Consider the following 25,530-nt stretch of genomic DNA (forward strand, 5'->3'; position numbering starts at 1 on the left):
CCCAACATAAGATTTCTCGCCGGCAAAATTAATTTTGATATATATCTAGTGAGCATAGGCAAGCTATCGCAGCGAGGGCTGCTGGCCTCGAGCCAAAGTGAAGCACTCATTATTTTCCAATTAAACTCAATGCTATCTGTCCAATTAATGTAATGCATGTGGCAATGGCAGGCACACAGGAAGTCGTTTGGCTAAGTGTGTGTGTGGAATTTTGTGTGGATTTATTTAAAAGGGAATTGTGTTTTTACACGTCTCACATGAAAAACAGTTATACGTGGATGTACACACAATATACACTTAAACACATATACACATATACATCATATATCTAATGGTATCCCAAAATACATGTGTACACACACAGATATACATCAAAACAAACAGAGCTGAATTAGATATTGATACTATTTCCTGAAGGATGTTTTCAGAGAAAATATAAAATAGCTGTCAGAGGATAGTCATTTATATGGAATGATACTTGAAACATTATCCTTTGCTCCATTTCTTCCCCCCCCACCCCCCTACTTATATGCAAACCGTGAAACCCAAGCAATCTGGATCTAGTGATATAGTAGCATGACCTTTCCAAAAATATGAAGGGAGAAGGAATTGAATTTATTCAGCAGAAAGAAGAATAAAATGTCAATATCGTGTATCTGCTGTGAAGTGCCACGGTACACCTTAGCCACAAAACCCGCATGATCGGTCAGAGGAGGAGCGTCTACTCAATGACGGTGATGGACGTCTGTCAAGAGACCAATGCACAATTGTGACATTTGTCTGTCAATCTTCCTGTCGTATCAGCTGAGTTCAGTCCAGAGTTGTCCGTTGCATTCTCTATTGTATCTGTTCACTGCCTTGGGGATGAATAAAGTTCATTTCAAAATGCAGCATCCGACCTCATTCAGTCACTGTATTCTGCCACCAGCAGTAGCTTTCAGTTGGGTTTTCCACTAGCCTACTGGACAAGTTCCACGGCAGCTTAACTGACGGTGTTACAGACACCATTTTGTCAGATTTGTGTCCAAGCAAATATTGACAGACATCCTTTATCTACTTCCCAAATGCTCTTGTTGGAATGTTATCTGTAGATACTTTTTATTAGAGTATTGTGCCTGTTGATTTGTGATTTAGTGGAGTTAAATACTGCCACACAATTACACTACACCAAATTCCATTCTCCAATTTAACACTTAAGGTTCATTTTTCAAAGAAACCTAATCATCCCTCTGACTGACCTGCTGTTATTACAGACATGTCAACTAACAACAGACTTACATTTGTTGACCATCTTGGTTGAAAATGACAAACGATCAATCAATTATCAAAATAGGTGCTGATTCATTTTCTGTCAATCAACTAATCGACTAATGATTGTAGGTCTACACACCATAAATATTCTTTATGTTTTAACAATGCAAACCTTATATTTTGTTTGCTGTAGTCTTGCTTTATCCGTTTTCATTTATGCTTTTAACAACAGAAAGCAATTCCATTGAAGCTACTTCAGTAGAGGAGGCGTGTGTGTGTGTGTGTGTGTGTGTGTGTGTGTGTCTCATTATAGCCAAAGCAGATGAGCTGTCAGGAGCCAGATGCATTAGAAAGGCATCCTCATCTTTTTTTATCATTGATCTCCAGCGTTTAACAAATAGGTCTGAGTCAGAGTGTGTTATGGTGAACGCTTGTTTCCTCACCACCTGTTCTAATGCTGCTGCTATTATTCTCTCGACCAATTTCAGCCCCTCCGTGGATGACCAGCAGCTTTTCTGGGGCACGGAACCAAGCATCGCTATATTTGACAACTTAGTGCTCTTGCTTGGTGGAACACATTATCATTTGTCAATGTCTTACATGGTAAAAGCCCCGCTGCAATATTTAGACTGGTATTGAGAATATATACACCCACATTCCATCTACTTTCATGTTATTCATACAGAGATTTGATATTAAATCACGCAGGGCCGAGAGGCTACAATGTATCATTGTTCAGCGGCTGCTGCGTATTCTCTGGGTGATACTGTAATGACTGTAGTTGTGGCGGCCTGGAGGTAATGATGTCATTTATTATCATGAGGGACAAGATGAGGTGCTGCTTGCTGTCAGGTGACAGAGTCAGCCTGTCAAATGTATTTCATCTGTTAGTTTACACAGTTTGATGCAGCGGATGGTGATTTATGAAGCTCGGCGCTCATAATGCGTTCACTCTGATGTGTTGCACAGAAAACACACAATTTACGACTGTTTCCCCAAGAGTGCGGGCGGAGCTTTGATTGGTTTGTTGGGGAATGACAAGGGTGGAAATCTGGTGGAGTTACGTTAGGGGAGGACCTGTGCGCCTGCCACCCCTCCAGACTGAATTATTACTCTGAAGCTCCAGATTTAAAGTCTGCACTAACTGCCTCTTCTGTCACCGCCTGAAGATTAGACACATATTCACCAGAGTGAAAACAATTGGTCTTTCATTAATTACAATGATTCATTAACCTAGAGGCTCTGTAGGATGTCTTTCTGCTGATAAATGTGATGGGTTCCTATCTGAAGGGGCTGACGTTTGCAATAGCGGCACAATCAATGTCTTTTTACGTCACAATAAAATTAGAATGAAACAACTTTTTTTTTTCAATTTGTAGGCCTTCAACTAACAGAGGTGTAGGAGGAGATGTGAAGATGCTTTAAACTACCTTGTGTTTTCCTGACAAGGGAATCAAAACCTTGCAGCCTTGGATTTAATTATTAATTATTTCAACATGAGTTTTTTTGTGTAAGTTGAGGGGCTTACAATAAATCTAAATTGTACATCAGCAGAAATTGAAATAAAATCGCAAATTTCTTGAACATTACTGAGTTGCCAAAACTATTTCTACTTCTTCTCAGCAACTTAGTTTCATCACAAAATGTTTTTTTTGACTCTGAAAACTGAAAGGTCAAATGAATGAAGCCCCGGAGCAGCAACAGCCATCTGGCTACTAAACCAGTCCACAGGCCATTGTCTGGATGAGAAGCGTGACTCAGCAGGAAGGAGTTGAGCAAAGGTCAGCCGAGCTCCAGGCGAGGTCACCTGCAGGACCGGACGAGCTGGCACGACTCTTCAACCAGAGAACACACACACACACACACACACAAGCAGATGGCTAAAAGGTCCCCTGAAGGATTATTCTTATCATTTCCAAAAAGGTGATGATATTGATTTTCTGGGGTTCGGCTGAGAGTGTTTGTGTTTGACTGATGCTTATCTCAGTATGCAGCACATCACCTGTCTGTCAGTGTCAGACTGCACAACCGGCCAGTGTCGTATAAAATCCTGCACCAGCTTATAAATAAAAGATTTCATATTTATGACTTTACTTAATGTACGTTTCTTAAGCTTCGCTTTTGCATACAGAAAGCAACAAGAACTTAATAGATGCAGAGGAGGCTTGTGTTACCTTGAATAGCGTCAGCAGCAAAAGGGAAGCTTTATATGTCAGTTTTCAAACCAATAACAAAGCTGCCAGCACGGTGCACTGGTCAAAAAAACATTTATGTGAAGGGAAACTGGAAAATCATCACAACATCTGCCAAACATAGATATAAAGAGCAAAAAAAGAGGACCAGCAGTTACAGCTTCAAAAGTAACCCAACCGGCAAATGCTGTTAACTGGCATGCAACCAAATGTGATACCCTTGGAATGATTTCAGTGATTTTGCTCACTTTCACTTTTTTTCTAAGTCTTCATGCTAACCGTCCAGACACTGGTGGTGGTGGTGGTGGGTGATGAGGATGAATCTGTGAGGACTGGGCGGAGATACAGAGGTGGAGGGGTGCGTAACAGCAGCATGAATGTTCTGAAGGTAGAGAGACAAAAGAGACAGGCTAACGATGTCATTGTTTCGTTGTGCTGTTGGATAGAGGACACCAGCTGATCTAAACAGCTGATATCATGATTGACAGCCCCGAACAATGACAGGAAGGAAATATTGAGTGAGCATGCGTGAGGCAGATGTATGAGAAATAAACTACACAAGAGCATAGTCTTCCTTGACTGAACTTCCGCTTAGGCATCATGCATATTTTCTGTACGTCCCTGTAACCCATACAGTTGGACGTGCTCACATGGTTCTGCTAGCCCCGTGCACTTTGCTCCATTTCTCCTGCGTCCTTCCAAATAGGCATAAATGTAATTTCCTGTAAAAAGTGGTCAACTTCCACTATTTGATTGAGCTCAAAGAATCAAAGCCAGGAACATGTTTTTATTTTAATTTGTATTTCGTCTACCCCTTTTACAGTATCTCCACTGTTGTTGGCTGGCAATTTTGATAGTTAATTACATTTGTGCAGCATGAAGGCACATTGACAGCCTCTACCAAAAATATTTGTTTAATTTATTTTTTCACTCCTGGAAACTAGCAGCAGGGATCCCAGGAAAGTCTCTTTGTACCCAAACTTCTGCATATTCCACCTCCAACTATTGGACTTCTTTTTAAAATGGCTGTTTTTTTAATTATTTTTTTCTCGGTGTCTAGAGTCTGCTTTTCTTCTGCTGCTGGCTGCCCGGTGCCAACATTTCCGTCTTCTACCGGTCGTGTCCTTTGTTGTTCTCTGATCAAAAGATGCTATGTGGTTTTTTGGTGTACAATGGATAGCATTAACCTGGAAGAAGGGGGCACCCTTGAACCACCTACAGTGTCCCACATGGATTAGCAGTTACATTCAGCGCTGTCATTTGACAACCCGCTGCAAAACAACATGAACAAATGTGACGAGAATTTTAATTTCACAGGCACTTTATGAATGAAATGTATATTAGCCATAAGACCTGCTCATTCATCATGAACAGCTCTTGAACAGCCAAATAAAATGAATGTAAAAGAAAAATGACAACGTCAGTCGTTTGAAAAGAAAAGCACAGTAATGACATACCATCAAATGAACAAAAAACCTCCATCTGCCGAAGTATTTATGATGTCTGTTTGAAGCAAAGGAAGAAGTAGCTTGACGTTATTATAGAGTAACAATGTCCTTTTAACTAATAGTTATCACCCTTATGAGCCGAGTTCAAAGATTCCCTGTTTTATTTTGATGATATATCGGAGTGAAACGTTTTTACAGAGAGGATCTTCAATATGTCTTTAAATCACTCCCTTTTTGAAGTTTTCTGTTTAAATATGCAAATAAGCTAACTTGTACTTCACATGACATGAGTAATATGCAGGTGCAAAGGGTTTTTAAATTGGACATTTTAATACAGTAAATATGACACAAAAACAAGAATATCCATCACACCCCTGGATGCTGAATATACTGTAACGACTTGTAGAATCATGACCTAATATTCAGTTGTATTATATTACTCAGTTGGGTGGAGTTATGTTACCAATATAACCCCTGATCATTGCTCAGCACAGGGGAGAAGTTGACAAGTTTTCTACTTCAGTAATCACTTTGCAAGCTTGTGTGTTTGTGTGAAAGTGCTAGACCGAGCATCAACTGTTGGGTGAATCACTGCATTTTCACTGTGAAGCTTTTCTGATGGAGTTCTTCATAGAAAACCAGGCATCCACTGAACAAGGCTGTTGGTATACAAAATATGAATAAATAACAGTAAGAAGAGGTATTTCACTGTGGAGGTGCAAGCCTGGAAAAGTGAGATACTGAGCTTCTTCTCGTTTGCAATATTAAATATGCAGCATGTCACTTGTTCTCTCTCGCATATCCCTCTCTGTTCACACACGTCTTCGTTAATTATTTGCATTTAATTAGCTCCCTAATTTTCTGTTTCATTTAATGTCAAATGCATGTATAAGCGTTCCAGACATTTCTTCTATTATTCCTGAGTTTGGCTCGGACTCTCATCCTATAAACAGTCCTGCCGGGACAGCCAAGACTTAAGGCCGCTGTCTGGTTTAGTGGACTGATGTATTCGGTGCAGCAGTAAAGTATTGAACTGTGTGAATTTGGTGTCACAGTGAGATGGCAGATGCTAGTTAACCTGCCATGATGAACTGCTTCAATGCCATTTGTCACAGCAGCCGACTGGGAAGCTTCGCAAGGGTTTAGGGAAGGGGGAGAAAAAAAAGAAACTCCTCCAGACAACACTAAATAGTGTAGAAGGTCAGATTTATTTCAAACATACATCACTATTTCTAGCACCCAACAAAAGAGTGGCGCTCGAACAGCCCCGAGCCGTTCTGTGGAGAAAGGATTTTCACAAATTACAGCACATAGTTTATTGTGTACCCACTAAATGAGTAATTTATGAATAACCGAATTAGGACAATGCACTTTGTTGTTTTTAATGCTGCACCAGATCTTCTTGTTCATTAAATAACAAAGAAGGGAAACAAAATGAGAAACAAATGCTGCAGGAAAGTAAGGGTAAGTGTACTATGTCTATCTGCAGATGAGGATGCGGAGAGGGATTTTTTAAAACTCACAGTCAAGTAGAGTGAAGTCAAGATGATGTTACTGTATTCAAATAGATAACATAGTCTACATACCTGTCTGGCACGATTTATTGGAGGTGTTAGTGTCCATGCACAGATCTCTGCTCAAGGCTAATATATGTCAAATAAGTTGAGAAGAAACTGAGAAGGTTAGAGCAGTATATCATATCTGTACTTGTGTGCACTGATGCGGGGGAGATAGAGGAAGATTACAAAATAAAATATCAGTTCATAACAGTTATGCACCTCTTGAGGCCACGGTAGGGCCTTGCTGTAATGGATTATCTCAGAATAATCCATTGAACAGAATGGGCTCATGCATGTGGAGAGCAGCATATACTGTAACATCGTTCCCATACGCTCACCTTTATTTCTATAAAGTGAACTCAATGTGAGGCGAAGGAAAGGGAAATGGATCCCCTCTTGGACTCGCTGCAGTTCAGAGAAGCTGGTGTGAGGACGGGCCACTGTGCAGGTGCAGCTAATAAACCATGTTGATACCAATGTCTTCACTTGCAGTACAACTACAGCACAGCTTGTTTCATGTGACCTCCTTCATCATTGTGATTGATTTGCCCCGCAGAGCTTGTTACTTCGGGCAGAGAGGATAAATGCTCAACTTCTCCTTAGCTGCGCGCCGTACGCTCCTTCGTCTTAAAAGAACCCCAAAACGTTTTCATACATCATTGGTTGCCTATTGTTCTGGTCCGCGACCTTTTAAAATAAAGCGATGCGCCTGCTGGTCATTGATTGTGAGCAGTTTAAATAATGTTGCCTTCTCAGACTTGACTTTTTCTGTTGAATATGTTTTAGAAGCTTCAAAAATTGACACATCTATTTATGTATATGGACACACTCTTATAAAACATACATGTCTCTCTGGTCCAGACGAAGCAGCCTTCTGCCCTTCCAAGTTATTTTGCTCCCCGCTTTATTTTCCTTTGAGGCCGGAGGTCTGGTTGTCCAGTTTAAAAGGTTTATTTCTAGTTTAGGGGGAAGCGCTGCTCCTACTAGCTGGCCCAGACATCCTCCATCTTTCTGTTGCTTTTGGCCAGGCCTCCAGACTCCCATAGTTTTGGTTAATTTCTGGGATCATTTATGAATACAATGCCGTTGCTTTGGTAAATTACCTCTGCGGTATGGCTTCCTTTATATATGTTGCTGGTCACAAGGTCGGACAACAAATGTTTCATGTTGTGGCCGTAACAATGTGTTAGACCTAAAAAAATTGCAATATTTTTCCACACCTAAATCAAGACCAATGCTATGCTAACCATTTAATGCTAACAGTGCCTTTAAAAAAAAAATCACCTTTGTTGAAAAAAGTCCCTGAGCTTAAAGAGAAGCGCTTTGTACTTAGCTGGACTCCGGCACCGTGGAGAGACAGTTTACCTGCTAACAGAAAAAACAGGGTGAAATGACCACAATGTGAGATTCATGGCATTAAAATCATAAACTTTTCTTTGGTTTATTTTTGTGTTGATGTTGTTGTTGTTTTTACTGCCTACTGTATATTACTGTATATATACTGTTTCAAACTTGCTGTGAAAAGGCCTTTATTCTGGGTATTTCATGCAGCTCAGTCACGCATGATCCGTGTGATTGGTGTGATTTAAAGGGATTCATTTTGGGCAAGCACTCAGATGACTCTCTGTGTAATGAACGCAGATGCTTTCAAAGTGGTGGTTCACATTTTTTCTCTTGGAATTGGGCCATAAATCGAGGCAATTGATTGAACATTGATAACACAGTCATCCAGATCTCAATCCACCACAGTGGCTATTACGGTGAATGGGTTTGTATATCATTATAGCATACTTTCATGGACTTTCATGGGGAAGAACATAAAGTAAAACATTTTTTTTTTAGACATACTCATGAGAAGATGAGCTGAAACAGACCCATGAAAACAACATCGACAAAAATCCATGAGGGTAAATCTCTGTGTGCATGCACCGCTCCATTGTCTGCCAGCATAAAACACACAGACAGCAACCCAACAACAAATTAGGAAAAAAATGACGAAAAAAAAAATGTTTGGCAACTCCAGGGACAACTATCCATTTTCTGGGTGACAATTTGTCATTTAATTAGCGAGCACACAATACCAGCAGGACAGTCACCCGCCTTGGCTGTGCCATCCATCATGACAATATGCCACCAGTATTGTATATCTATAATCATTCTCTGCAGACACAGAATGAGAAAACAATAAGCCACCTTGCATTTCTCCCTCTCCCTCGCTCTCTCTTGCTCTTTCTCTCTCTCTCCGCACCAAAGACAAGGTTGGCCTGTTGTTCCCGGTTGCCATTTAGAGGATATCTATTATGGAGATGACAGGGCGCTAAGGGTTGGGCTCCCACCAGGAGCCTCCAGCAAGCAGACACAGGTTGACTTTGTCGCAGCGCTTCTTTCCATCTCCCCTGTCACACGCTACCTTCTTAGCTAATAAAGTAGAACTGACTAACCTTTAATAACCGAGGTGACCTTTTAGCAGGGAAGCGTGTGGATGTGTGTGGATGAACGGTCCGAGATGGTGGCAGTAGGTTGTCGGGATCATGAGCTCAAGCGTCTCTTCCCTTTGCCTGTAAAATGCACGACTCTATAGACGGACTAGGAGGTGAACAGATAAATCTGAAAAGCCTTCTTTTCCTCTGCAGTCTGGCCTTTTTATCCAAGATGAGCTGACATTTTCAACAACCACAAAATTAGTTTTTATGGCATGTTCAGACTGAATTTGGTTGTAAAATTGTAGCGCAGGAAACAAGCCAATGAGCTTTTCAATTACGCTGATTATCACATTTTCACCAACGTGGCAAATGTCTATTCATTTGGCAGCACTGTTGAGAAACGTATTCGTATCACTTTTAATGTGCTCCATGCAACTGCATAGTGGGGCCATCATAATAAAAAATACAAATAAAAAAAGGAATTACGAAACTGGAGATAGTATTCTGCAAAAAAGCTCAGGTTTCCAAGATTAAAGTTGTAAATGTATAAGAACAAAATAAATTTGTGACATTATACAGTCATAGATTTACCAGAAAAAAAACAACCTGAGATCAAAAAAGGGCGAAAGTGAAGAGAAAAGATTATACAGTAATAAATTACAATAACAACAGAAATCTGGGAAGAATAGTGGAGTAGAGCCTTTTTTATTCTTTTTAATCACTTTACTTTGCAAGGTTGGAGCTGCCTCATCACACCACAGACGCCACCGTGAAACACTCTCTTTCATGCAAACTCTAAAGGACGTAAGTATCCATCATCGGTGGTTCAGCACAAGCAGTTATGTGAGGGGCAGTTATGTGAGGGGCAGTTATGTGAGGTGAGGTAAAAATGGCCAGATCAGATCAGCCAGAGTTAGCATGTAGCGCATAGCATTACAGCTGCAATCTGCTAACATGAATTTGTGATTATCTGCTTCAATAGATTCTTGACCACAAAGGGGTAGAAGAAGACACACCGCCCTATAAGCAAACAACACCTTACAGTAAATGTGCTAATAAAGCATTAAGAAAAGATATTAAAACACACAAGAAAACAATGGCACAAATAAAAAAGATCAAGAAGATAAAAAAAACAATGCTATAATTCAAGAAGAATTATCAAACAGTAGAATGAAAATGACAGTGCAGCTAACAGTATATAATAAATAGTCCTGCATGACAGGTCTGGAGCTGCAGGTCAGAAATGTATTTTGTCTTGGAACCATTAAGTGCTTCATAAAGGCAGAAAAACAACGAGCTAAGAGAGGCTAATTGTCTCTCTCGAGCCGCAGAACTGCGTTCACTGCCTTTTCACATAACACAGAGCCATCTGATTCAATGTATGAAAAATACTGATTACTGCTATTCATGCCATTATAGGCCATTATAGGCCAGCCCTTATGTGGTTTAAACTGGTCAAATGAATTCGGGTAAAGAATAAAATCTACAGTAACAGAAATAAAGGAGGGGAAATAAATCACTTTGTCTCACCGCCTCCCACTTTAGCAGCATGCGTCTTCACCTTTATTTTTTAGTTTATGGAATTGATCTGATTGTGATATTGCTCTCCCTTTAGGGGGCTGTAACATGCAACTCTGGCTTTGATGAAGTGATTAGCAACATGCTGTTACCTCCAATGACGGCCTCAAGGAGAGAAGGAATGAACGTTATAGAGTGATTCTGCAGGAGGAGGAGAATAAATGGAAAATGTCCTTCAGCTACAGGAGGAAACTGTGCGTATGAAAGTGTGGAACGAAAAGTTAGCGCGCTACTTTTATATCAGGATTTATCTGTTGATTAAAACGTGTTGAAACACTTGATGAAATCGCATCACCTTGATCTCTAATGAGAGATTGCACCATAGCTGTTAAATGTGCACCAATGACATATTTATGCTGTCCTCACTTCAGGCAGCCATTTAATCCTGTTAAGGCCTTGATGAAGTGATTAGCAACACGCTGACTGAAAGGCAAAGACGACGAGGAAATGCAGACTGTGCTGAGGAGAGAAGGTCAACTGTACAGGTTTTTCAAATGTATGTGTAATGTATGCTGTTTGCTCATTTGAGCCGAACACGTTTTGCCTCCAACGTTGTCCAGGGACTGTGGGGTTTTACAGATGAGCTGCAGATTCTTGTAAACACATTCAGTCTTTCTCGCAAAACGCAGGTTTTATCCCTGAGGCATAAATATATAACGGTATAACCATTCAAATTTTTCTACTTTGAACAATGGATCTCTAATGTTATCGAGAACCATAGGCTTCAGATCATCAAAGGACATGGTCAAACCATACAAACACAACAGCCCGTCCCCACACTGCTACTGCTCTACAAAGTCCAGACTCTTTGCTGTCCTTCATCCACAATGTTGGAACAAGCCGCCATTAATATCAGGACAATGGGTACCTTCAGATGCTAACTGAAAACTCATCTGTTCAGACTGCACCTTGGCCTACAAAATTAATTAATTCATTCGTTTTTACTTTCAAATTTAGTTTGGAGCACATTTATCTAGAATTTCTGAAGTTTCATTACCTATATATGTACCTTTCATATTATTTGTTTTAATAGTTTTAAAGTCATGGGGTGGTTTGCATTACATTTCCCTGGAAGTGTCAAGGAGTGTTGGCAGATTTCTTTTGTTTTATTTTGAAAAATTCCTCTAGAATACGAAATGTTTTGCTTAATTGTAGAAATGCACATTTTACCTTCGTCACACAAGTATTTACTCATTAATCAAAAACCTGGGCACGGATATGTTTTCAACTTTTCACTAAGATTGATGAAAGAAAGTGTAGGAGAAAGTACATTGAGTTACAGGAGCTGGTGGAGCAGAGGCTATGGCTAGGAGAGGGGGCGTGACTCTAAGGGTCCATAACTCAAGAGTGATGGGCGACCGTGTTAGCCTATAAAAAAAGTTGATTTGTTGGAGACAGTGTGTGTGTCATTAGAGAGAGTTGGCCTGAGAAATGCTTGCGGAGAGGGACTTTAAATCTACAGTAAATGTTCCTTTCTGGCAGCAGCTGCCTCTGATGGAGTAAATATTAGATATTAAATGAATCACTGCGGAAGGAGAAACTGTGAAGGTCTTGTTGAATCGGAGAGTCTTGTGCTGCCAGCAAGCTTCCAGAACAATAGCAAGCGAATGTAAATCACATGCAGAAGTAAACATATGACGGGACGGATAACAGCGAGGGAGCGAGAGGAGGAGGGCTGCTTGGAAATGTCATTGGAGTGAAGGCGATGGTTCAGCTCCCCTGCTTGGTTAAGTGTCATATAGAAAAGAAAGCGACAGCAGAGGCCTGCCTGCTGGAGGAAGGCAACTGCTCGCTCAGCTAGAATCTGCAAATGTAATGGTTCGGCCGGTTTGTGCTGTTCCCCGCTGCATAATAGCTCAGCATAATGACTCCGATGTAAAGAAACTGCCGACCACCCACCAACAGCAATGAGTCAAATGTGCTGCCGTCCCATCACAGTTCATTGACTTCAAATAAGGGGAAGCCATTAACGCTGCATCTGAGCATGGCGAATGCAAATGCATGCAAATGATTTACTGTGCAAGGATTTATTGAGGCTAGAGCAAGCAGAGTTGTTTTGCTTGAGGTCAGTGTTGTAGTCTAGGCCACTTAAACCCAGACCAATTCATGACCAAGACCAGAGTGCATCAAGACCAAGACAACACCAAGACCTTTAGGGGTAGAGACCAAGGCAAGAAGAGTCCGAGTCAAGACAAAGTCCCACAAAACATGGAAATCATCGGCACCCCTCATATTTATCTCAAAGATCCACCTTACCATAAAAAGCCAGACAGAAAACAAATTAAGTTTCCTCTTCAGTCACCTCTTTTATTGCCATATATACTTTGTGTGTGTGTGTGTGTGTGTGTGTGTGTGTGTGTGTGTATATATATTAGATACAAATAAAATGTCTTGATTAAATAATCAAAGGGCATTGCAGGGTGATTTTCATGAGTGGGCATTTTCCTGTGTTTTTATGAGCAATCACAGTAATGATGTTAAAGATAATCAGACAATGTGCAGGCAATGCAATGATAACCACACAGTTTTGGTCTTGATATCAAATGTAGAGCCCTCTTTGAGACCAAGACAAGAACGAATAACAATGCAATTTATTCAGAGACTAGACCAAGACTTTCAAAATCATCTGCATTGAAAAAAACCACACCTGCTATGTTTTGAGAGATGAAATGTTTCTGCCAGCTTCCACAACTTCTGTGTTCCCATTAGCATTCAGGAGTGTGATCGCGTTAGCATCGCAGGTGAAGCCGGTGGCTTCATTCTGCGTTGAAAGATGAGTCAGACGGAATAAACTCTTTATTAAGATGAAGCCCCTGAATTAACAGAGCTATTAATCACAGCTATTAAAACCATTCACATTCATTTGGATTTGTTTGACACGTTGCTGTGGAAGCAAAACAATATAACCTCCTGGGGGAGGCCATGGGTGGTAATGTCCTATAAATAAAGCTGACCTTTAATGCAATGCCCTGCTTCTGTGTCAAACATGTGTCAACGCAACTTCGAACCCCCGGCTCTGAGCTCAAGCACACCCACTGCATCATTTTGGAAAATGGGCAAGGGCCTGGGAGATGAAACCCCGCCCCTCTTTTGTTTCTCGAAAGTCTTGACGCAGTGTCGACAATTATGGCACAGCTACAGTAGATTGGAAAATAGCGATATGGGGCAATGAATTTGTGGATTTTACAGTTTATCAGACCAGAAACACAGCAATCCCTCCGCATCATCAGCTACCCAAGAATGTTCGTAAGAAGTGGACGTAGTCGTCGTGACGTCACCCGTTGGTTTGTGGACTGCGGTTTTGAGGTCGGAATGTTGGCCATTGTCATCTTAGATTTTGGCCGTCGCCATCTTTGTTTTTTTGGACTGCGAAGGAGTGACATAGAGACGCAGTATACGGCTCTGGTAGCAGTAGCGACCTGTCAAACACAAGAATTAAGAAAATGTTTTTTAGACCATCATGCACTGTTGCATCTATGGGATTGAGATCTCAATTTGAAACAAGTCCTTGCAGGATAATCCGGACCTGCAGTGGAACATTTCCTTCTTCAACGTTTAACTGTTGAACAGTAGCCACACGAAATACAATCCCCCCACCAGTCAATTCACATTTCTACTCTGTGAGAAGAATAAAAATGAAAAGCCAGCAGGAGGGTGATCCAAAAGAGTATTAAGTGCTGATGAATAGCTGTCTGTGCCAATGGACAGATTACCAGATAATGTTTTCATGTACCAGCAGGGAGACGCTTGCTTTCACTGAGCACAGGGCTCTGCCTCGACAAAGTGCCTCCGCTTAGCTTTGAGGCAAAATTTCACCCACCTCTCCCGTAAATGAACTCCGTTTTTAGCTGTTCTATTGAGATTAGCAGACAAGTAACCCTCTGCTGCTTTGTTTCTGCTTCTGTTGCTGAGAAACAGAAACTAGCTAAGGGGACAAAACAGGATGCATACTGAGAGTGTGTCTCCAACACAGCAATATAATCATAGAACAAAATAGAAAGATAACCAATCTATTTCCCAGTGCATCAAGCTCATGTGCCACTTACTGAAGCACAGACAAAGAAAGAAGACATAGCCAGGTATTTAGATCGGCTTGCTTCTTCGGTGCTTTCACATTAGTTTCTACTATTGAGACTTGTGCTCTCCATGTAAGAAAATGACAAATACTGCTACTCGCCTGAATATTTTGAAAATCAAAAAGGAGACAGACGGACAAGGGGAGCAGGAGAAAAAGCGACAGGGTTTTCATTCACATTAGAAGCTGTTGCTCCCATGAAACCTGAGTTGTTGTTTTTTTGCAAAAGCTGCCAAGCTGGCTCGCTGCAGGAAACTCAAAACATGGCAAATAAAAGCAGTTGCCCTTCAGCACAGCGCCGGTGACAAGTCCAGGCAGCAAACCAGGAAATGTTCCCAAGGATTGGAAGTTTGTTTTTGACCTTAAGAGCGGTTAGTTTGATAAAAATCTGTTTTGATACAATACTCACATATTACATACTGTATGTAAAATGATATACTGCTGAAAGCTCTTCAAAAACCAACAATTGGATCTTGACTCCGGATTTTTCCTTTATTCACATTTTATGAAAAGCTTAAAAAGCAGCTCATGTCATCAGATGTTTAAATCTTTATGAATGAGTGTACTGAATACCGTCTTTAGGCTGTCACCTCTCCTTGAGATTCCTTCCACTTAATCCGTCACACCAAACCATAAATATTTCTTCATTGGTATTTTGTACAAATATAAATGTTATCATTTGCACATAAATGAACGCACTCAGTCCTTATTAGTTAAATTCACTATTTATTAATTAATTTTGGAAGGAAGGAAAATGTTAATGTAACCTTAACTAAAACCGCTGACATTTAAATTAACATAATAATTAATTCAAATTGTAGTTTTCATGAATCTTATCCCCTGAATTGTGAAATAATGCTGAGAAAAACTAGGTATTATGGCATTAATACAGCTGTATTCCCATGTGGCCATGTGCACTTTTAGCATGGCCACAAACACGTACTATTTTATCAAACAGGACATTTTCTATACTTAATAGAAAAATGTAAAAATGTCATTACAGTACAAAGTCAACAGATGTGTGCAGTAGAATCTACTGGTGTTCCACAATGTCTTCAGTGAGATATTTAGGTTATCATATATGCAAATAGGTATTTCTAAAAATCAACATTTTTTTATTAATATTAGGGAAGTGTTTTTAATCAGACATTAACACAAAGGCTGAGGGCGAGGTATTTAAAATAAACCAGATCATATGTCGGCAAAAATGATTACCATTCTACTCATATTCACCATCACAGTCATAATCACCATCATCAGCACCATTCTCTTTTTTTTCACTCGGCATACAGCTAGGCTGCACTGTACCCGGGCAGTTTGGCTGCTCAGTAATCACACTCTCAAATCCGCTCCCTCAGACTCTTCAGTCTCCGGGGATTAACGGCGACAGCTCAACAGGGAGTGGAGTAGATAAAGCAGTGTGGTCCGGCTCATACAGTTGCTGCAGTTACATACAGGGTCTGAAAACCAGCCTTTACTTTTGTGACTAAATCAATTAATGTCGATGGAATTGCTGCGATTAGTGGATTAGCTCATGGGGGTGAAGTAAATCTGCACCCAGCACAGCACTCATACAGTGGTTACCGCTGACAACTCAGTCTCTAGACCCACAGTGGACTGACAAGCCCGGCTGTATGGGTCGTTGCTGCAGCTGTAGTGGGCCAATGACACGTTGGATTTAATTGAAGAACGTTTGCTGTGATTGGCTGTAAACACAACCATACAAATAGCCATTTTTTTAAGCATTTAAATGGCGGGTCCATAACCATAATTCCTAAAATTCCATAAATCCATTACGTCATCTACGTTGGCTCCCCTGGGAATGACAATTGTCTTGAAAGAGTGGCAAGGGCCACATTTAAATCACACACAAAGAAAGAAGCCTGTCCTTGTCTGAGCTCGACTTAATTCAAGTTAACTTAATTATCCTTGTGGAGAGGTCCCAATTTCTAACCGACTTACTTTGTGCAGAAAATAAATGTGGTGAAGGGTGCGCAGCTTAAAATCCCAGAGCAGTGGATGAACACTACCCAGCTAGAATCACTTAGCCTTGTGTATGCTAATGTATCGGTGGGAGGCTGTGACACAAAAGACCAATTATACAGTAGATCCAAACCTCATGTGCTTAGAGAAAAATCTCTAAGCACCATCAGCTGATGAGCAAATTGGACGTATCACATTTTCGAAGTTAACATTTAATGTGTTATCTTTCTTCCTCGACATCCACTCGGCTCTTTTATCGGTAATCAGATCTTTTATCTTCCGCGGAGCCAAAAATACCCCAAAAACTCATCTCTTTTTCGATATGGCGTCCTTTAGTTTCTGTGTGTTTTTGCTGATAAAACCCGCTGTGCTGTTTTCACCATGACTTGTGATTTTAATCAGACGCACCTTCCAGCAGAATGCGGCTTCCTCATTAGCATTCTGCGTTCACCTCGGTGCACTGCTGGCTGCTCTCGTTCCCACTCGCAGCGCTGTCTTCTTCACTGTAGGATATGATACATAATGCATGTACTCCAATGACTCCCCTCTCGCTCCCTCTTTTTCCTTTTCCATCTCCCCATCCTGTGGTCCAATGAGAATAATGGGTTAAAGGATGCAATATTGACAGAAAGAGAGAGATGTATTCCCCGCAAAGCCTGCTGAGCTGAAGGCTTATACTGTATGAGCAGCAACATAAGCAAATATATAAATTACCTTTTACCTTTGGCAAATGTTTTTTGTGTCAACGTACTCTGTGGACTGCGGAGGATAAAGTGATGAAACATAATAACGGGGCAACACATCAGGTTAGTTCAATACAGATAAAATCATGTTTCTACTGCAAAACAAGTTAACAATGTCGAGACAAACTCAAAGAGATCAAAGGACCGAGGGAATTAAAAGTGTCTGTAAAAGCTGCATTTAATCTCACTTTCAGGTATGTTGCTTACTTTTACAGATCCAATCAGTTTCTTTAAACAGACTTTGCCTTATTTTATTCAATCTGGCCATCATTTCATTAAGCAAACTTATCTGGAAGGAGAATCAGGGATTATTAAGGGTGTTTTTGGTGCACTAGGATTCGGTTTTAACCGAAATATAAAGAGATTTAACAAACCTGCCTTAACCTTTCTTGTTTGCAACCTTTGTGATGTTCTGATGTCTGATGTTTGCTGCCCTATCAGACTTAGTAATTCAATTGGCGAGTGCAATGTAATCAGCTTATAGCAGTGGTCCAAACGGCTTAAATGAGACCCAATTAGTTCGGAATTATTCTCAAATGGAAAATAGTAAAAGATCAATCGTACCTCGTTAGAAAAATGCTGATGGACCAACAATCTGAATGTATGTTAAAGAAAAGGCATCAAACATGTCAATGGAAAATATGGTGTTTATTGCTCTGAGGCAGTAGGAGAGCATTATGATCTTGTACATTGATTTTATTATTTTTATGATGCTTATATTTGTATTTTTTTTTATGTCTGTACTCATAGGAATGGGTTGATGGGAGGAAGTGGGACATGTTTCCTATGTTTTACTTAACTGTTGCTGTACAGTTTGATGTGATTTGCAAATTGAAAACTAATAGATATATTGTAAAAAAAAAAAAAAATGGTATAATGGCTTTTGACAATAGGGAAAAAAAATACTATTATGTCCTCCAATTGGTGCATCAAATAGCTAAATTCCTCCTCACCCTTTATTCGAACGAGCACAGAGGTGGAAATGTTATCAGCTTCATCCAGTCTCCAGAAATGTATGAGTGAAGGTGTGGACCGGAGGAAGAGGAGTCATGCTGGATCACGTTGGACACATTTTTAGTGAAGCAATTTGCTTTTTTTTAATGAAGATTCTCAGTCATCTCAAGTTAGTGGTAGCCTACAACTAGAAATAATAAGTCAGTGTCTCACATATGACCTCAATGTGTGGAAAAAAGCAACATACAATGACTCCTCCTTGTCAAGAGGCCAGAGGGAAAAAAAAAGCCTCTTGGATGAATGTCTTCAACAACAAAAACAGAACATCTGCACAGATGCATCATATTTACGTGTCCTCAGTCTTTCGATGAACACAGGGAGACAACGGGCAGACGGAACGAGCTTCTTTTGTGTTAGACTCGTCAACATTTGCCCAGCTTTTTTCACCAAAAGCGAATAGCAATAAGAATGTGGCTTTGAGTGTTTCATCGGAAACAGTTGCAGACTGTTTGCTTTAAGCTAGTGATTGACAATAGCTAATGTCATTATATTAGTTCCCTGGCAACAGTAAAAGATGCCTGTGCAGACTTCTCAGACTAAAGGCAGGTTGATGCTTATCTGCCCTTCTCTCCTCTCACGGTCCTTCTTCTTCTTCCCGTCCTTCCACACAGGACATCTTGTAGGTAGCAACTAATTCCCTTTTGGATTAGAACATCCATTACAACCTCCTCTACTGATTCACCCTCTTTCTCTGTCTCGGTGTTTCTGTTCTCACTTCCCCCAGCCTCCACGGTGCTTCTCTCTAAATAAACCTCATCAATCTACTGCAACAACAAAAGTCTCCATAGTCTTCAGAGACGGTCCACATCATGCTCTGCTGCACCTCAGACACACCGTTCAGCGGTTCAGCGGTGAGGATTCAGACACTCTTCAGCCCGGCAAAACGTTTCTCTGACGGATGACAGAGCATGTTTCAGGCCAAGGACCCTCAATTGAAGGCCCTAACCCACGCTGTATAAAAGCTTAACTTCTTCCAGAGGATGCTGCTGAGGGTTGCATTACAGTTCTCACATTGGACCAGACCAGAAAAGGAAAAGCATTGGATGTTTGTGGTTTCTTTTAACCACGAACACAATCTTCGGTCTCGTTTCAACCAAGTAGTTTCAGTCGCCTAAAATAGAACAAGCTGTAGAGTTTAAAAATCGAAAAAGAAGAATAATGATGACTCATATGAGTTGTTTTTGTAACAGTCATACAGAGGCACAAAGAAACGACTCTTGTAATTCCATAATATCAATGCAAACGCATGAGTGGAGACATACAGATGAGACAATGAGGAAAATAAAATGTACCACTTGCACTCCTTTGGCTTTAACTTCATGAACATACAGAGACAACAAGAAGAGAGGAGAAACTGGAGGAAATTGCATAGTCTTAGCTGTCAGAAACTATTGTCCTTTAAAAAGCAGCTCTACACCTTCCTAAAATCTAAAGCAATACAATAAAATGAAGAAAACATCCTCACCAATTTGACAAGACATTATGTAAGATAACAAATGCTGCAAATATAGACAACACAGCTATTTAAATGGCAAAAGCAAGATTTTCTGCAGTGAAAATCAATTTTTTGAAAGTCTAAATGCCAACAAAAATGGAATGAAGCTGAATATTATTTGGATAAAAACATGTAAAAGAATTGTCAATACATTTGGACTTTTGGACAACGCTCTAGAGATTTTCAAAATGTTTGAATCACATAAGTCACAATAATTCAGGACAGAGACCACTGGAATCTAATTCTACAAATAATAATAATAGTTTATGTCCAACATGTGCCGAAATACTGGTTAAATCGGAATGAATAGACATGCAAAAAAAACATTATGAATGAAGCTTCAGGGCATTCCGTTTCCGGCTGAAATGATGTTGCCGTGGCATTTTGTAAAGGGAGGAAAGGGACCGGTATGTGGCCCTTGACCTGTGGACCCTCAGCCTCCTCCATCTGCCAATCCTCTATCCTACACCTCCATGAGACTGCATATGAACAAATTCACAGATAACTGATTTAACTGAGGAGGAAAGCCTGTGTGCATATAAATTAAAGGAAAATGCTGCACCATTGACTTTAGACCAGATTTTTGTTTGTAGAACGCACCTCGCCACACTTGTGTCGGTCTGAAACTAACAATGACAGCTGCGCCGCTTTGCAACTGATCTATGGCCCAAAATATTAGAGGAGAGACGTGGGCTGCTATCACAGTTTAGTGAGAGGTGGCTGAACATCGAATAAACAACCTAAAATGTGGGGGTAAAAGGCTGTTCCATGTCGAGATTTATGTGATTTTATGGGTTTGTGAAGTAATATCTATAGTTCAAACTACAGCTGCTCGGAAATCATCCAATTCCTCTGATAATTGAGAAGCAATTATTCTCTGATAATAAATGGTGTTTTCCTAGTCTAGTCTAATTTTTTATTCCTATGGTAGAGTCACTGTGAATGCCACTAATGGAAGCTGCACTTCCCACTCATGCACCCTTACTATTTGAAAATGGCTTCTGTGATACTCATTAGCATGCATTTCATGCAGGAAGGAAAGAGAGAGGGAGGTGGAGAGCGTAAACAAAGACTGAGTCAATGGGCAGATTGGAGGCAGAATAGTTTAGCAAATGAGCTGACACAGAGTTTCACCCATCAACTGAACCAGGCCTCCAGCCTGCTGTCTGTGTGAAGCTCTTCACAACAATAATGCACATCTAAGTAATAGTAAGTGCTGAAATAAAGTAAGAGGATGCTAAAATGATTAAATAAATATCCTCTAGGGATTCCCACTCACAGATCAAGGTTTGCACGCCTCTGTACAGTTTATGCACAATATACACAGACCCACACAAACAGCCCACACATTCATACCTGTATTAGATAAGGCTCTAAGGTGGAGGAATGGTCATAATTGCACTGCAGCAGGCAGAGTATCTTCTGAGGTTAAAGTGTCGACTGCTCGGGGCGACTTCAATCTGCCCCGGTGCTGCTGGAGAGCAGGAAGCCTCGCCTCTGCCCAATCTAATCTTCAGTGTAATCCACGGCCCGACTGCTTTCCCAGCCCCACCGTCTGCAGCCACCGCCTAATCGGTTCGGCAGCAGAAAAAAAGAAAAAAAAAGCACAGAAATGGTCAAAGAGGCTATATTTTGTCACTTAGTGCCCGGTGGAGCAACGCTTTTAAATTCAGGCTGCCTGAAACTCTGACGGTTACGTCTCGCTTAAAACCAAATCTCATTGGAGAGAGAGGCCACACACTCGTGTTTGATGAGGGAAGAGGTTAGCAAACTCAGGATACTTTACTTTTGGTGCAATATGTTTGAAGTTAAACACAACTACGTCATCACCATAAGAGATTAAAAGCTAAGACTTTGAAAAACTTTAAAGATTTTTTAAGTTTAATAAAAAAAATAAGATTTTATAACAAGGAAATATCAACTTGCAGAAGCTTGAAACTTGATGGAGAAAAAGATGAACCATCACAGTCAGTTAATTGTCTAAAATGTGCAAAGTCAACAATATAGTTGGTCCTTTAGGCAGCTCCATTTCTATAAACTCACAACCAGACACAGACCATGTGCCTGATCCTGTCAACACTTTCTCACTCCCAACCCGTCAAATACCGACGCTTGCGTCAGTTTTGGACGTAGTGTCAGTTTACATTCGTTACATGCATTGTGTCTTTTCAACATAAACTTCCGTCTTCACAGTAAGTGGGTTTAGGCAACAAAACCACTGAGCTAGGTTTAGGAAAAGAGTGTGAAAAACAACTCAACTTGAGAGTGTCAAACGAGTCACGTCACCAACCACAAAAACAAGAGACGTAACAAAATGTCAACACTTACTTTTAGTTTTCCACAGGACACGAACAGCGGTCTCCTGGACGAAAGTCCTGTGTTTGTTTGACCCAACTACCACCTCTCTGTTTATACATGCAGTTCCCCTGACCATCTACTAACAGCACGGGTGGGTTTACATTGGAGTCAATTGAAAGCCTGGTGTATCAGAAGCTGAGGGGCACTGACCAACCGTCGGTAATTGAGGAGGTGGGAGTGAGACTGGGTTGACCTCTCATAGACCATGGGAATAGTTAACCAACCAGGACTCTAACTTCCTTTAAAAATGAAGAATTAGATCACTGGGGAAAGTTGAATTTGCATTTGATGTGAAAAAGAAAACACTCTGAAGCTGGTGCTTAAACACCCTCGCATTTGTATTCAGTAAGGTCATCTATTATCAGCGGATTAAAGCATATACAGGTTCAAGGTGAGGACAGGCAAGAAATCAGATATTTAGTAGAGTGATTGTGACTTAATCTACATTGGAGAGCTGCTGAAGTGACCTTAATAACAAGAGCAAATATTTAATTTACAAAAACAGCTCAAGTTTTATAAGTGTGTACAGTTGTTTTAAATTGATAGACCTTGAAACTTTAATGGATTAGTCTCACTTATCATGCTGTCTGCCTGCTCTACTTACCAAGATACATGTTTATCTTTGAAAAGGAGAGGAAGTCAGCAAGCTCAGGGCAAATTATGTTTACATGTGTGCGCCGGAGCTTTATGGTGATATTCAAGGTGAAGGGAAAATTGAAATTTTAATGAATTAGTTCTACTTGTGCATTATGGCGGTTTATGCACATAGATGGGTCATGCGGGGGTTATCGAGACGATGATAAATCAGACGGTTTGAAGACATTCAAGGCGAGGGCAGAACTGTTGTCCTCTGGGAGGAAGTAAGGGGGGCCGAAGCTTTGCTTTTAAAACATCACACCATACGAACTGATGCGCCGACACTCAGCGATGAACAGACTCCCGATGAAATGTGTTAGTTGTGTGTTTGGTATCGACGAGGTTGCAGATTGTCCCTCGTAAGGAGAAAGCACTACAAAGTGAGGTCAGAGCAGCAAATGTAATCCATAAGAAGACGAGACTTCTTTTAAAACCCAACGCTGTCTCACAATGGAGCACAGCGAGGCAGCTACAGCTCCTCGGGGAGTTATGGACGGGAAATAAACAGCAATGAGTTGTAGCTGTCAGGCAAACTGAAGGTCAGCCGCATTTTGCTTCCATGTGTACATCACCTAAATGCACATTTTTAGACATCAGTTAACGTCAGTCAAGAAATAGTGTGTAGTCCATTCTCCCATCCAGGGACTTGAAGGTTCATTCCATTATGGCCGCGATCCATACATTTTTATAAGGTGGAATCTTTCAAAACAATGTCTTTAGTGCATCGGTTCTGCATTGCACCGTTTTACAGACTCGACCTGCTGAATGCTGAATGATGAGCTTCAAGCTGCTTTGATCAATTTTTGGCCACTAAAGTGCAAAACAACAAAATGGGATGAACGACCACCACAAACCACTGGCTGAGAATGGCGTAATCTTTGGCTAATGTGTTCGAATTTCTTTGTTTTACTTATTAAAGTACACATCCGGCTAACACAGAGCAATATTAACATTCATTTGGGGTCCTGTTTTTGTCCACTTAAAGTCTAAGAGCGCTGCGACTGAACTAATAAATGTGCTGAAACACCAAAGGCGATGGACAGACAGCTCCCCATTTATTTATATATCAGGCGCTAGCATCAGCAATGCTACAGAATTCGTCATGTGTGTAAATATGGATATTTTCATATAGGGTTTGAATGTTTTTGGTGTGTAATCAAGGAACTAATTTGGAGTTCCCCAGTAAAAAAAGCTACTTTTCATAATCATCATCATAACTGGTTGGTGAGAATTTACATGAAGTACATTACTGATGAACTGACATGGTTCTGTACCAATAAACAGTAGCTCTGTTCTCTTTCCTCACTTTAAGTGAATAAAATGAATCACATGCTGTTCTGCTGTATGTTTTGTGGTAATCTTGTTGTCCATTGTCAGGGACACTGAAGAAGGAAACCTGTTAAGATGCTTTGTGATACCAAGAAAAGGTGTCCTATGGAAAAGAATATATTCATGACGGGGGGATTTTACCAGTGGATATCATTGCTATTGGTTAGGCGGACTATAAAAGCATGGAAGCATTAAACTGTGATGTCAACAATAGCTGCTATTCATCCAAAAATGAAGCTTAAGCGGAAGTTCAGTCAGGAAGACTATCTTTACACTCTTTTTCATTCATAATCTCTCAGTCTCTTTCTCCCTGTGATTACTCCATCATCTGATTGTGGGCGTTTACTTTAAATCAACTGACCAGATTCTGCACAGTTTCCTTAAGCCAATCACATGGTTGCTGTCAAACTTTAAAAATGTTCTCCTCTCTGCTGCTGTCAGTTGTCATTTCAGCTCATATCAGATGCGACCCTCCTCCACCCCAGTCACCTCCAGTCAGCATCACAGTCATGCTCCTCGTTCATCATCTGACTGCAGCAACTCCCTTCATCACCACCACCACCACCACCAGTGTCTGGACTCCAGGGGGGATTAGGCTTCATCTGACCTCAGCATCCCTTCCCCTCGGTTATCCTACTTCAGGATGGAGTCCAATCGCTAAAGACTTTGCACTATTCATATTTCATGCATGTATAATAAATGATTGTTACATTCTAATAAAGTCTCTTTGAAGATTGAAAGTGAATTAGTGTGTTAAAGGGCTCCATGTGCATCACAAAAAATGGCAAAGAGGCTGTTCAGACAAAATGGCAAATCTGGATGTGGATACCTTTTTCCATACCCATCATGTGAATGGAAGCTGTCCTACTGGCTAGCTAGGCGCCGCTGCACTGCACAACTCTCATACCGATTCTGCATTCATGTGTAGAATCTGTAGGCAACAGGACAAGATTTTTGGATCGGAAGTGTTCTGGTTTCCGTTTATAGTCCGAATAGTAGTGACTAGTGACTTATTAGCAGGCAGAACCCCAGAAATATAGCCACTGGCCCCCAGAGGCTTATCCATCACCAGGCCAATAGTCTGTTAGCATTGTTGGATGCTAACCGCCAGGTCAAACCATCCAATAATGACACAGATGTGTTTACATTAAAGTTAGTTGAAAGCCTAATGTGTTTCATATTGATCGGTGCAGCAAAGTTTTTTTTGGCCTACTCCAGAAAATTGCTGACCAATAACCAAAACTATAGTCTTGCTATTTGCTTTTCTTAACAAAAGCAAGTGTTTTTTACGCCTGGTTTAGGCTTCAAATCAGGGCAACGAAGCAATTACAGTTACATGGTTTCATATCAGGGCAGGACTGGACTGTGTTTTCAATACCCTACCTAAAACAACATCAAAAAAAAAGAAAATCTTCTGTGCACTCTGAAACTGTTAATCTGTGGAGA

This window comes from Anarrhichthys ocellatus, unplaced genomic scaffold (genome assembly GCF_004355925.1).
Source record: "Anarrhichthys ocellatus isolate YVR2014 unplaced genomic scaffold, GSC_Weel_1.0 scaffold45, whole genome shotgun sequence".
NCBI classification, from domain to species: Eukaryota; Metazoa; Chordata; class Actinopteri; order Perciformes; family Anarhichadidae; genus Anarrhichthys; species Anarrhichthys ocellatus.